Below are 13,180 nucleotides of genomic sequence, written 5' to 3'. Positions count from 1 at the left end.
AGACTGCACAATAGCATCTCCTCTACCATTTTTGCACTGAAAGGCTGTGATTGTGAAAGTCACTAGGAAAGCTTCCACAGCTGAAGGAACACTCAAACAGGGAGTCTTCCCAGTCCTTCAACACCATACTTCTCTTTGTGTGCACTGTGTGTTGAGACTCCCTGGGAACTAACAAGGCCATTTTGAAAACATTAGCTACCTTGTAAGCACTTTAGAATTGACATAGAGGTTTGTTTTGGATCATTGCCTTGCTGAAATATCTAACCACTTTTTAAGTTTCAGTTTCTTCACTGACAGTGGGACATTAACTTCTAGAATGTGTTAAATATATTTAAAATTACATTTTAATGTGTATAAACAGTGTCAGCAATGCTGCTGCTGCTGCTACTATTATTACTACTACTACTGTTGTGACAGGAACACTGAAGTGCTTATGGGTTGAAAGGATTGAACAGTGACATCACCATTACCTGGGGGATGCCTCGTTGGGGGTCCTTTCATGTTCCCATTAAGTTTCTCACTGAAGAGGTACCCCTTTATCTACTCATGGTCACCCACTCCTGCTGGATTGGCAAGAGCTGGAGCCAGTGGTGGGTTCCAGATCCTGTTGCAACCGGTACAGTGTAATGAGGCCAGGCACCCACCCACCACATGAACACGTGCAGTGAGTGCATGCGTACTTACTGCCTGTGATGTTCCAGCTGTCTGGTGGAGCATCACACAGGTGCTGTACACTTTGTGCATGTGTGCAGAAGCCACAAAAACTTCAAATACTGGTAAGGAGCATGGGCGGGTCCTCCAGAGCATCATACCGGAATGGTACCTTGTATTCCTGGCAGGCACTAGTTCTCCCATGCCAGGGTGTACCGATCATAACCCACCACTGGCTGGAACGTGTGAAAGGATCTCACCCTGTCCCGTGTCACCAAGTGGGTCTCAAATGCAAGCTTGTCAATCACAGCTCAGTGTCCTAACCTTGTGAGCCACTGTGCTCTGTAGTCAGAAATGCTTAACCTTAAGAAAACTGTTTATTTTTGGTACAGAATTTTTACTGCCTCATGATAAAGAAATAATTACCCCTTGACATCTCTTTACGTTACCTACCACACTCATAGCCTAAACGAGGATACTTTTTCAGAATGTCTTAATCATTCCAAGTATGGTATGACTGAAGCAATGAAGTTCAGTAATTTGAGCAAGAAGACTTTTTTTCTTTTAAAATAAAAAACTCAAATTTTAAAAGATCTATTCTTAACTGAGCCAATCCAGATTTCCAACTAATAATATAAGTAAAAACATATTTAAGAAGTCCACTTCTTTCTAATCACTTGAGGCACAGCTTTTACTCATTGATGGACATGATCAAGCCTAGAGTGTCTCAATCAGTAGTATTTCGATCACAGTTGACACATAACAACAGATGAAGTAAGATAGAACTTCCTTGTTAGAGATTATGCTGGGATGAAAGAAAATATGTGGCCTAAAGGCTTCAATTGGTGGTAGTGTGTAGTGAGAAGCTGACTCATAGGGACACTGTTATGGGGGTATCACAGGAATTGTCATTTTCCCTACATTATTTAAAAACTATATGAAATTTTTGTGGCAGGTTTGGGCAACTGTCATGGAGTTCAACATAATTAAGCATCATCAACAGTTTATATCTTTATCCTTTATCCTTGGCTGAAGAGGAGCTATGATCATGGTTCTGTCTCAGTGCCGGTAACTGTGCAGTGCAATGCAGTGCAACTATGAGCATCGGGATGGGTATGAACAGCAAATTAGAGTGATTCTACATACAGAAGTTCTCTGATTTTCAGAAATATTCCATCTTTGGCTCCAGAATCACACCTCCCCATCTAGAGCTGGTTCACAATCTGGAAGTCCTTTTTGATTGGCTGTCAGCCCTTTAAGGTCAAGAAATAGAACTGTCAGAATTGCTGGAACTCTGTTTTTGTAAGGGATAATAACAAAAACTTGAAAGCCCAATATAATTTCTCTCTGGTCTCTCTTAAAGCAAAGAGAATCAAGGCATGATAATGTTGAGTTTCTTTCTCATCACCTTCTCTGTGTCAGGAGTAAGGTGATGTTTATGAATCTATTTTCTGTTTCAATTGGATTTTTCTGCTTTGAAGCTTTACTGATGGTTACTCAAAATATAATTTCTTGAATTACTTTAAAAGCCTTTGAAGACCATCTTGAAACTTGAAACTTCACTTGGTCCAGAACGTAGCAGCTCAAGCAGTCACAAGTAGCTGGTTTGCTCATCCAACATTACTGTTTCAGCAGCTGAACTGGTTAACAGTTTGGTCCTGGGGTAAATTCAAGGTATTGGTTGCTACCTTCAAAAGTCTTTGTTATTTAGGATGTGGATGCCTGCAGGAGTATGTTCTTCTGGTGATTTCTGCCCATCTTTTTTTAAAATCTAAAACAGATGGTACTCTCCGAGTCCTGATCGTTCAAAACGCTATTTGCTGAGATTGGTAAAATTGGGCCTTCTCAGTTAAAGGTTCCTATCTTTGAAGTAAGATTCCTCTCAATATCAGTTGGGCATTGACCCTGTTAGTTTTTCATGAAGCAATTAATATCTGGTTGTTTTACTTGGCATTTGAAGTGTTGTTATTGTCCCTCCAAAAGAATGAATGGATATAAGAAAGTTATTCATTAGCATTTGAGAAATATAAAGTATTACTGGGGAAGGTAAAATTCTTCAACTCCTATTGAAATCAATGAATTTTAATAGCGATATTTTATTATATTGTTTTGAAAGTTACATAAAACATTTTATTATTTTGATTCAGTGGTATTTCTACAGAACTAACAAAAGATTAACACACTGATCTTGAAAACATCCATAGATCATGTTCAATATGAACAGAGGGATAATTGCAATAGCCTTGTTGCTAATTAGTTATAAAATTTATAATGGATTGGCAACCACATTTTAAACAAGAGAAAGCAATGAAGCATGGACTTGTTTTCATTTCTAAAGATGACATGCTCTTTTTTATATTTTTGGTATGAGATATGATGTTTCACTCTTACACCAAGCTACATGATGAAGACGAAAAGGTCATACTTGCTATCAATACTCTCAAAAAAGATTACAGGGTTGCTTTCAATAGTTTATGAACAACTTCAGCTAGGATTATTGCAGAGGTGAAAAGGACATAGAGAAAGTGACAAGTGCTCTTTGAAAAGCATAACAGCAAGTAAGATTTTAACAAGAACTTGACATATTTCACCCCCTTTTTCCAAGCCATTTTTGTTGTTCAGCTCATCAGTTGGGATTAGCTATCCTAACCTCAAAATACTGCAGCACTGGAGAAGAATCTGAAAATTCCTCCAAAATCTGATTTTAGTATGTGACAAAAAGTTTTCCATCTTCCTTAACCGAATTCTGGAATTTAGGAGTACCCCAAAGTTTGTATACCATTCTATATACCATTATAACCTAATAAACAATAGGACGCATAAATAAAACTCAAACTTTATAATTTGTGTAGTGAAACATTGAACCAAGAGTATGCCACAACTTCTACTTGACTGTTAAGATCAGTTCAATTAGATAATCCTTTCATAATTAAAAATGTAAGGTTTACCACACTAAGGCATTCAGATTTATATTTGGTCCAGCAGGGTGGGTGTGCTCTAGGTCCCATCAATTAAGTAAAGTCATCTTTCAGGATCTAAAAACTCACCTATTCTGTTGAAATTCCTGCCCTCTGGAATGTATTCCCAAAAAGATATGTGTGGCTGCCATTCTTATGTCATGAAAGAAATTGTTCGGATGAATTTTGGTTGTTCTCCCAGTTTGGTTGAGGATAAAGCAATGGCTTTTGATCTTGCTTTTGTTTGTTTTTTATTTTACTCTACTGATCTGTAGTATTTTCCTTTTAATATGTTGATCTTGAGTTGCAAACTCTCCAGGGTTATTTGGGAGTTGGGCATCTATAAATTAAATGAACTAAAATAAAATTTCAAAATGTGTGAACTATCCCAATCATGTTTTATCTATATGTGATGGCAGATTTGAAGCCATCATGTACTCCACAATGTGTACTTTATCCTAACTACAGCCATGTAGTTAAGCCCCAAGGTTGATTTGAAGAGTACCTCTGTTCTTAAGCCCCAAGGTCAAATTGAAACCAGAGCTTTTATTGGGCATTTAGCATTCTGGGAAAACTCTGCTTAAGTCACTCAATATTTTGGTTGCTAGCATTTGAATGCAACTGCCTGCAGGATGTGCCATTTATGATTTCAGATTGCATTGGTTCAAACCAGAATTGAGCCATAGACTTGATAATGGTGGACCCTTAATTTTTAATAAACAAGCCTTGTGATTTAACTCTCCAATAGTTCAAATTGATACATTCAGTTACATGAATGGAACACTAATTCATGTAGATCAAAGATGTCAATGAATGACATATGTGTGTGTGTGTGTGTGTGTGTGTGTATGTATCTATGCATATATATCAGAAAACAAATATATATATGTATGTATATATGTATGCATGCATGCATACATACATACATACATACATACATACATATATATATATATATATATATATATATATATATATATATATATATATATATATATTTGTTTTCTGATATACATACATACATACATACATACATACACATTCACTTATATTCACTTATCACAGTTTTAATTCAGTTGCATATTTTTGTTCTGTTCTAATTTGGTGACAACCTTAAGATCAATTTTACTTACCTTTTTTCGCTATTAAAATGTAAACAGATATTTATATAAAAGAACAAGAAATAATTTATTTGTCTCCTCCCCCCCCCATTCTCTCTACATTCAAAGGTTTTCAAAATTATCTTTTCAGTGAATGCTAATAAATTAGGCACCCTTTTTTAAAAGGAAAAAAAAGTTTCTGGAATCCTATGAAATAAAGCAGCAGCTTACAAAGCACTAATTATATATACTTAAACACATGATTCAAATTTTCTCCATAGTGTGAGTCAAAAATATTTTTAGATATCCTGCAGTGACCCTGCACCACAATAAAATCTAGAGATGACAGTCAAAAAGTCATAAGTCTTATTGGTTTAGCAAAGCATTCTTTGTCATTAAAAAGCAGATGGCAAATTATTTTTAGTACCATGATGATTACTTTCATACATGAATTTCATACTTAGGAGAACCCATAACTACTGAAGCAAGATTGTTTACCCATCACTATTAAAATGCTTTTAGTGACAATCTTTTAGTAAAGAGAAGACTGCAGGTGGACATGAAATCTCTCTGAATATTTGAATGGTAGTCATGTAGAAAATAATGGTGTTATAGAAAACAGGCCAAGATTACTCTCAGGAGTGTGGTCTCCTTTTCTGGAGTTGTTTAAACAGAGGATAGATGAGTATCTGAAAGGAACAGTATTGTAGTGGATTCCTGCAATGGGCAGGGAGTTGGACTAAGTGATCTCTAATGTTACCTCCAGTTTAATAATTTTTTTATTCCATAAAACTATACAAAGCTACTTTAATAACTCTTGGTAAAATATGTAAACAGTCCTTAGAATGCTTTCTTAGAATGAATAAAATCCAATAATGACATGTAAATAAAATTGGAATTATTGAACAGTGGCTTTAGTAAGAAGACCCCGCTCTTCCAAAATACATTCACTCACACCAGTGCCTAATCTAAAGCATAGCCTGGGATTTTAGCTAGGATATGCTCCAGTTTTAGACATACATGTTTATGCCAGCTTTAACCTGGAACAGTAGAGAAACAAATGCCCACTTATTCTTTCCAAGTTCTAGTTAACCTAATTGCCATGAAATCATAGTTATAACGATTGCTGATAAGCAAACCCACTATCCATATGGCACGTTAGTTAGTTTTTAACCATTCAGTCATGTTCGACTTTGGGTGACTTTATAGGCAAGTGCCCTCCATGTTATCATGTCAAGCACAACTTTTATCATGGATGTTTATCTTTGTATCAGCTTTAATGGTATCAAGCCAACTAGTTCTTTGCTTGGCCCATCTTGATCCACCAACCTGTTCTGTTCTGTTTATTTTGTAATTAGGAATCATCTCTTGTTGTAGCTGTGAAACTCACTGAATAGCATGTTTTTTTAATGTAAGGGAAGAATAGGAGGTGTACAATGATTCTAAGAACTTTCAGAAGATCAGAGCAATAGTTACTATGCAGTTATCTGGACATTTAGATGCACTGATTATACAGACAAATTTATACTATTATGGCTATACATTTCAGTAGCTGCAGAACTGTTTACTGGTACTTATGCTTTGGGGGGGAACCTCTTCCTATTTTATTTCTTTTGAAGAAGGTATCAGAGACACATTAACTTCTACATATATTATAGGATTCAGTCGCCTACAAATTAAATATATTTCAATTTTGTGTGTCTATTAATATAACCATGTAGGATGGGAGTGATTGAAAGTATCAGTCTTATTATAAGGAAAATAACTGCATTTGCCTGTGAAATTAAATTATTAAATTCTATTAGGGAATGGCTGTGATCAATTTATTAAACCATCCTCTTTCAAAATCCTTAGCACGATAGGTAGTTGCTGAGTAAAAGCAGGCAATGCATAAAGGTAGAACAAAGCAATTTACAATTAGCATGTGTTAAATCCATTTGACTTAAAGGCCAGAGACTAAAGGTCAATGATCTTTTTGAACACATTCTCAAATGCACTTTGCTGAAAGAATCTACAGCATGAATGAATCATATTATATTCTGATAAAACTATTTTTTAATTCCAAAAACAATATTGACATTTTCACTGAATCACAAACAAAATTGTGTACACATTCTGATGTGTTCCAGTCATCATGTAAACATGTGGCCAATTTTCCGGTGTACGGATAATCATGTGATGATCCAAATGAGCAATTTGAAGATTCACCAGAAAATTCATGACTGTTTGAAAGCTTGTAAACCACTGTCTATATCTGGAATTGTATGGTTATGATGATCAATATATGAAAGAAGAAAGCATCCTTTCTCCTTAATACATCAAATACTGTGCATAGCCTTGAATTACTGGTATGCTCAAAAGGGATATCCAATCCAGTGGTCCTCCTTTCCAGTCAATTCATTTTCCATTGTGTGCTGGCAAGCACATAATCAGGGATAAATAAGTTGGTTATCCAGAGACCATATTTGAGACATTTCATTTGCCTCACCAGAGACTATTCTACTTTTTATTTTCTACTTTTTACTTTCTGGAGTTCTCCCTCCAGAAAGTCATATGATCCTTCCTTCCACAGTCATATGATCAGGATTTGCACCACCATAGACTTTGATTTGATTTGATTTTTTGATTTTATTAATATTTATAGGCCGCCCTTTTCCCTGAGGGACTCAGGGCGGCTTACATAAAATAGGGAAGGGAGGGTACAAGACAATAAACGCAAAACAATACATAAGAGTAAAATAGTACACAACATTCATTCATCATTTGGGTGGGGACAGATTATAATCTTTATCCCCAGGCCTGACGGGCTAGCCAGGTCTTAAGGGCTGTGCGGAAGGTCTGGACGGTGGTGAGGGTACGAATCTCCACGGGGAGATCGTTCCAAAGGGTCGGAGCTACTACTGAAAAGGCTCTCCTCCGTGTGGTTGCCAGTCGACACTGACTGGCAGATGGAACCTAGACAGGTTAAAGAGAGACCTACCATGCTCCAATCAATTCTGTCCCATCTTCACTTCCACTTGTAGCCCTAGGGATGGAACAAATATCAAAACCACCAAGAAATAGAGTACCTAGGTAGACCCATTTTTTTCAAGTCCTGTCTAGAACCTATTCTGTATCATGAATGTCAGAAAATACTGATAACCTTCAGCCAAGATGTAATGTAATATGTAATATGTCCAAAGTATTGGGTTGGTAGGCTAGGATTTATAGACTTCGGACTATACAAATTTATCCTCTGTGGAATCATTCACTGTGCTAATATATGGTGGTGCAGTAGTTCGAAGGCAGTACTTATTTCTTCCTGCCTTCCTTCTCATCCAGAGCAAAAAAAGCTTCCAAAGTTGGTAACACATAATAACTCCTGTTTTGCCTGGCTCTTTGAATGCATACCCAGCTATAATATCTGTAGTTTGATCTTGTTTATTTTGCCATAGCCCAGTGATGAGCTCATTACAAATATATGGTCAGGCTGCTAAATGGACCAAATGTTTACTGCCTTATTTTAAAATTATTATTTTTGCAAAATATCAGGAAATAATATCAGGAAGGTTCAAAAATTATCCACATGGTACTTAAAAAACAACCTGCACCTGAACATCAGCAAGAGCAAGGAGATGGTATTGGACTTCCAGAGGAAGAGAGAGTCACTGCCCCACTTTACATTGAGGGAGGCTGTTTAGAGAGAGTATCCTCCTTTAAATCCCTGGGAGTCCATCTCAGCAAAGACCTCACCCTGAAAAATAACATGATCCAGGTAGCCAGGAAGGCCCAACAGAAACTCCATTTTCTTAGGGTCTTGCATAAAAAGAAAGATGGAACAACAACTGATGACCTCCTTTTACTGGTCCACAATAGAAAGTGTCCTCACTTATTGCATCATGGTATGGCATGCTGGTTTGACAGCCATGGGTAGAAAAACATTATAGAGGGTGGTGAGCACAGCACAAAACATTGTGGGCTGCCCCTTACCACCACTAGATAAGATTGCTAGGGCTCATTGCCTTAGAAGAGTGAGGAAAATCCTCAGGGACGACTAACACCCTGGTGAGCACTTCTTTACCCTCCTACCATCGGGAAAGAGATATAGAAGCATAGCCAGCCACACAAACAGGCTGAAGAACATTTTTTATCTGTGGGCTGTCAGACACTTGAATGCCAAGTAACATCATAACTAAGTAGTACGATGGACTTGCAGGGCTGGCACAACGTGCAACATGTTCACACTGGTGTAATGGGACTGAATGTTTGTTAATATGATTTATTGGGTTACAGATATACACACACACATACACATACACACACACACACACACACACGGGAAACTCAAAAAATTAGAACATCGTGCAAAATTTCATTTATTTCAGTAATGCAACAAAAGGTGAAACTAATATATGAGATAGACTCATTACATGCAAAGCAAGATAATTCAAGCTGTGATTTGTCATAATTGTGATGATTATGGCTTACAGCTCATGAAAACCCCAAATCCACAATCTCAGAAAATTAGAATATTACATGCAATCAATAAAACAAGGATTGTACATAGAACAATATTGGACCTCTGAAAAGTATATGCGTGCATATGTACTCAGTTCTTGGTTTGAGCCCCTTTTGCAGCAATTACTGCTTCAGTGCGGTGTGGCATGGAAGCTATCAGCCTGTGGCACTGCTGAGGTGTTATGGAAGACCAGGATGCTTCAATAGCAGCCTTCAGCCCTTCTGCATTGTTCGGTCTCATGTCTCTCATCTTTCTCTTGGCAATGCCCCATAGATTCTCTATGAGGTTCAGGTCAGGCGAGTTTGCTGGCCAATCAAGCACAGTAATCCCATGGTCATTGAACCAGGTTTTGGTGCTTTTGGCAGTGTGGGCAGGTGCCAGGTCCTGCTGGAAAATGAACTCAGCATCCCCATAAAGCTCATCTGTGGAAGGAAGTATGAAGTGCTCCAAAATCTTCTGGTAGACAGCTGCATTGACCCTGGACTTAATGAAGCACAATGGACCAACATCAGCAGATGACATGGCTCCCCAAATCAACACACACTGTGGAAACTTCACACTGGACTTCAAACATCTTGCAGTGTGTACCTCTCCATTCTTCCTCCATACTTTGGGTTCTTGGTTTCCAAAAGAGATGAAAAAGTTGCTCTCATCAGAAAAGAGGACTTTGGACCACTGAGCAACAGACCAAGTCTGTTTTTCTTTAGCCCAGGTAAGATGCTTCCGACGTTGTTTGTTATTCAGAAGCGGCTTGACAAGAGAATACAACATTTGAAGCCCATGTGCAGGATCTGTCTGTGTGTGGTGGCTCTTGATGCACTGACGCCAGCCTCAGTCCATTCCTTGTGAAAGTCCCCAACACTTTTGAATGGCCTTTTCCTGACAATCCTCTCCAGGCTACGGTCATCCCTGCTGCTTGTGCACCTTTTTCTTCCACACTTGTCCCTTCCATATAACTTTCTATTAATGTGCTTTAATACAGCACTTTGGCAACATGCAGCTCCTTTTGAAATTACCATTTGAGGCTTTCCCTCCTTATGGAGGGTGTCAATGATGGTTTTGTGCACAACTGTCAGGTCAGCAGTCTTTCCCATGATTGTGATTCTGAACCAGACTGAGAAACCATTTGAAGGCTCAGGAACCCTTTGCAGGTGCTATGGCTTAATTAGCTGATTAGAGTGGGACACTTTGAGCCTGGAATATTGCACCTTTTCACAATATTCTAATTTTCTGAGGTTGTGGATTTGGGATTTTCATGAACTGTAAGCCATAATCATCACAATTATGACAAATCACGGCTTGAACTATCTTGCTTTGCATGTAATGAGTCTATCTCATATATTAGTTTCACCTTTTAAGAAGATGAAATAAATGAACTTTTGCAAGATATTCTAATTTTTTGATATATGTGTGTGTGTGTGTGTGTGTGTGTGTGTGTTTGTAGATTTTCACGGGTGTAGGTATGCTAGTCCTGTTGTATTTGGGTCTTTTCCTGTGTATGATTGAGATTGTCTTGGCAATGTTTCAGCGAGGTCTCATTCGCCATCTTCAGGCTGGGTTTTGGCTTAAAGTGTGATCGGAGCTGCCATCTTTCTATAAATCTTGGTGCGGGTGTGTACACACACTCACACACACACACAGTATTCACTGTGAGTTGTATTGTGTTGAGGGGTGCACTGAGGGACCTCAACCAATCTCATTGTACATATTGTATGTTGTGCACTGACAATGAAGAATTATTATTATTATTAATGTATCAGGAAAGGTATGAACAAACAAACAAATAAATATTGACTAGTGTTTTAAAGTGTGGCAGGTATATGTGTTACCTTGATGAGAAATGTTTAAAAATATGTAATAATAATAATAATAATAATAATAATAATAATAATAATTTATTAAACTTGTATGCCACCTGATTCTCAGTGACTGTAGGAGGCTGGGAATCCATCCAGAACTTCTCTGTATTATCATTATTTTCTTGTCTGGTTTCAGGTTCATTAGGGTTGATAAGAGAACCCAAAGCTACAGAATAAATTCCTGTGCCTAATGTTTCCTTCCCAATGTTGCCACTACTGTACTGAGCCGTTTCTCATTTATATACATTGATTTTACTTAGTAAATATGTGCAGTGTAAAATTCATTCATTATCCAGGTTTGTTGGATAGTGAAATATCTGTTTAAGCTGAATGAAAACACGCACAGGGACACAATATACCAGCCAAGCATATTTTCAACAGTTTATAAGCAACTTTAGTCTAACTTGTACAATAGCTTTGGTTTTATAGGAACAAAATCAACACACGAACAATGTTCTCATGTGCAACAGCAGGATGAAATAAACCTTCCCACTGTAATAAAGCCAATTAGTGTGACTTGTACTTTTTGAATAAAGCTTATTATTGTGTTATTTTATTCTGTGCAAGACCAGTGATGCTGGGATTAATCAGATTCTCCATCTAACATTTTTGGTTCATTTAGTCCACTGGGAACTGTTCTTCACTCTTCTTGCTTAATTCTTTGGGGAAGCATAGTTTGAGTGTTCTTTTGAAGTTGTGCCCACTAGCTATTGAAATGACATTTGCAACCCAACTATCCCCTATAAAAAGGCCTATGGCCCACATCAAAGCTGCCTTGTTTGAACTGACCAACAAAAACTTCCTCTGTCCCTAGATGGCTAAAAAAAGTAATTATTTGAAGTATGCCTAAAGATATTAGGCTATTATGTTCTGTATTAATCCTTCTATATTATATATTTATCTTCTGACTATTTACTATATGATTATTTACTAGTCTGAAGACATTCTAAATATCTGTGTACCATTTAATCCCAGCTTTTCACATTTTATAAACAAATCAACAAAAAGTTCTGCAAAATGTTCTTTATTTAGGTGTATGTGTGCATGTATATATTTTCCATTAAAAGAGAGAAGCCACATTTCTATCAGAAGTGCAAGATGATAGAATCTTTGAGTGAGGAGGGGAATTCTATCCTAAAGAGCCCCTCTCCTGATATCTCATTCATCATTTTACAGCAGACAGGAAAAACATGGCAAAAAAAAAAGAATCATGCCTGCTATCAACTAGCAATCTAATTAGCCCTTCATCTCACCCACATTTTAATGTTGACCAATGATCATCTATAGATCACAGATGTTACAAACCAGGCATTCGTAAATGCAGTCAGTTGGAATATATTTTTCTTTAAATTGAAAATAAGCTGTGGTTGGGAGTTGAAACATAGTTGGACTAAATAAATGCTTCTGAGTGAATTATATCCTACTGCTATGTCTTATTCACCATGGTTAGAAAAGAAGCTGAAAGTGGAGAACCTGCATAGAACATCAGTAGAAAAGCGGGGGGACCTTTCTTCTTTCACTTTTTTCTTTTTTCTGATTAATATGTTAATGGAAACTATGTCTTTGCCCACTTGCAGGCTGACATGTTTGAAGGAACACAGGTGAGGGACAATAACTGTCTCATATAAAAAGAGGCTAGACAACAATGCATTGTCACAGTTCTTTTTGGTTTGCTCCAGAAAATGAGAAAAATTAATCTGTTAGCTTGTTATACTTTTTAATAACTAAGTGACCTTATTAGAAAGTGGCATCTTTTCTGATTCTAAATTCACCTATTTCTGAGTATTTTGAATAGCTTTTAGCCAACGAGTTAGTGATTCACCTTGTTCTATGTGATCCCAGTTCAATAAATACAGTAGATAGGTTATGCACTATATATTATATTCTGGTTAGTGTGTTGTACATGAATTAAGACATCTGATGTGTTGAAGCTCTAACTCAGGACTGTCAAACTCACGGCCTGCGGGCCAGATGCGTCACACACTGACCACACCCACACCCAGTTTAGAGAAGGGGGAAATGTCCTGATACATCATGTGACACTACCATAACAATGCGAGTTTGACACCCCTGCTCTAACTCATCTTATGAACATATCAGGCCTTTGCAGCCATT

The sequence above is a fragment of the Thamnophis sirtalis genome, unplaced genomic scaffold (assembly GCF_051295495.1).
Source record: "Thamnophis sirtalis isolate CommonGarterSnake01/CBP01778 unplaced genomic scaffold, rThaSir2_p1.2 scaffold_1, whole genome shotgun sequence".
NCBI lineage: Eukaryota > Metazoa > Chordata > Lepidosauria > Squamata > Natricidae > Thamnophis > Thamnophis sirtalis.
This window is presented reverse-complemented; position numbering follows the sequence as displayed.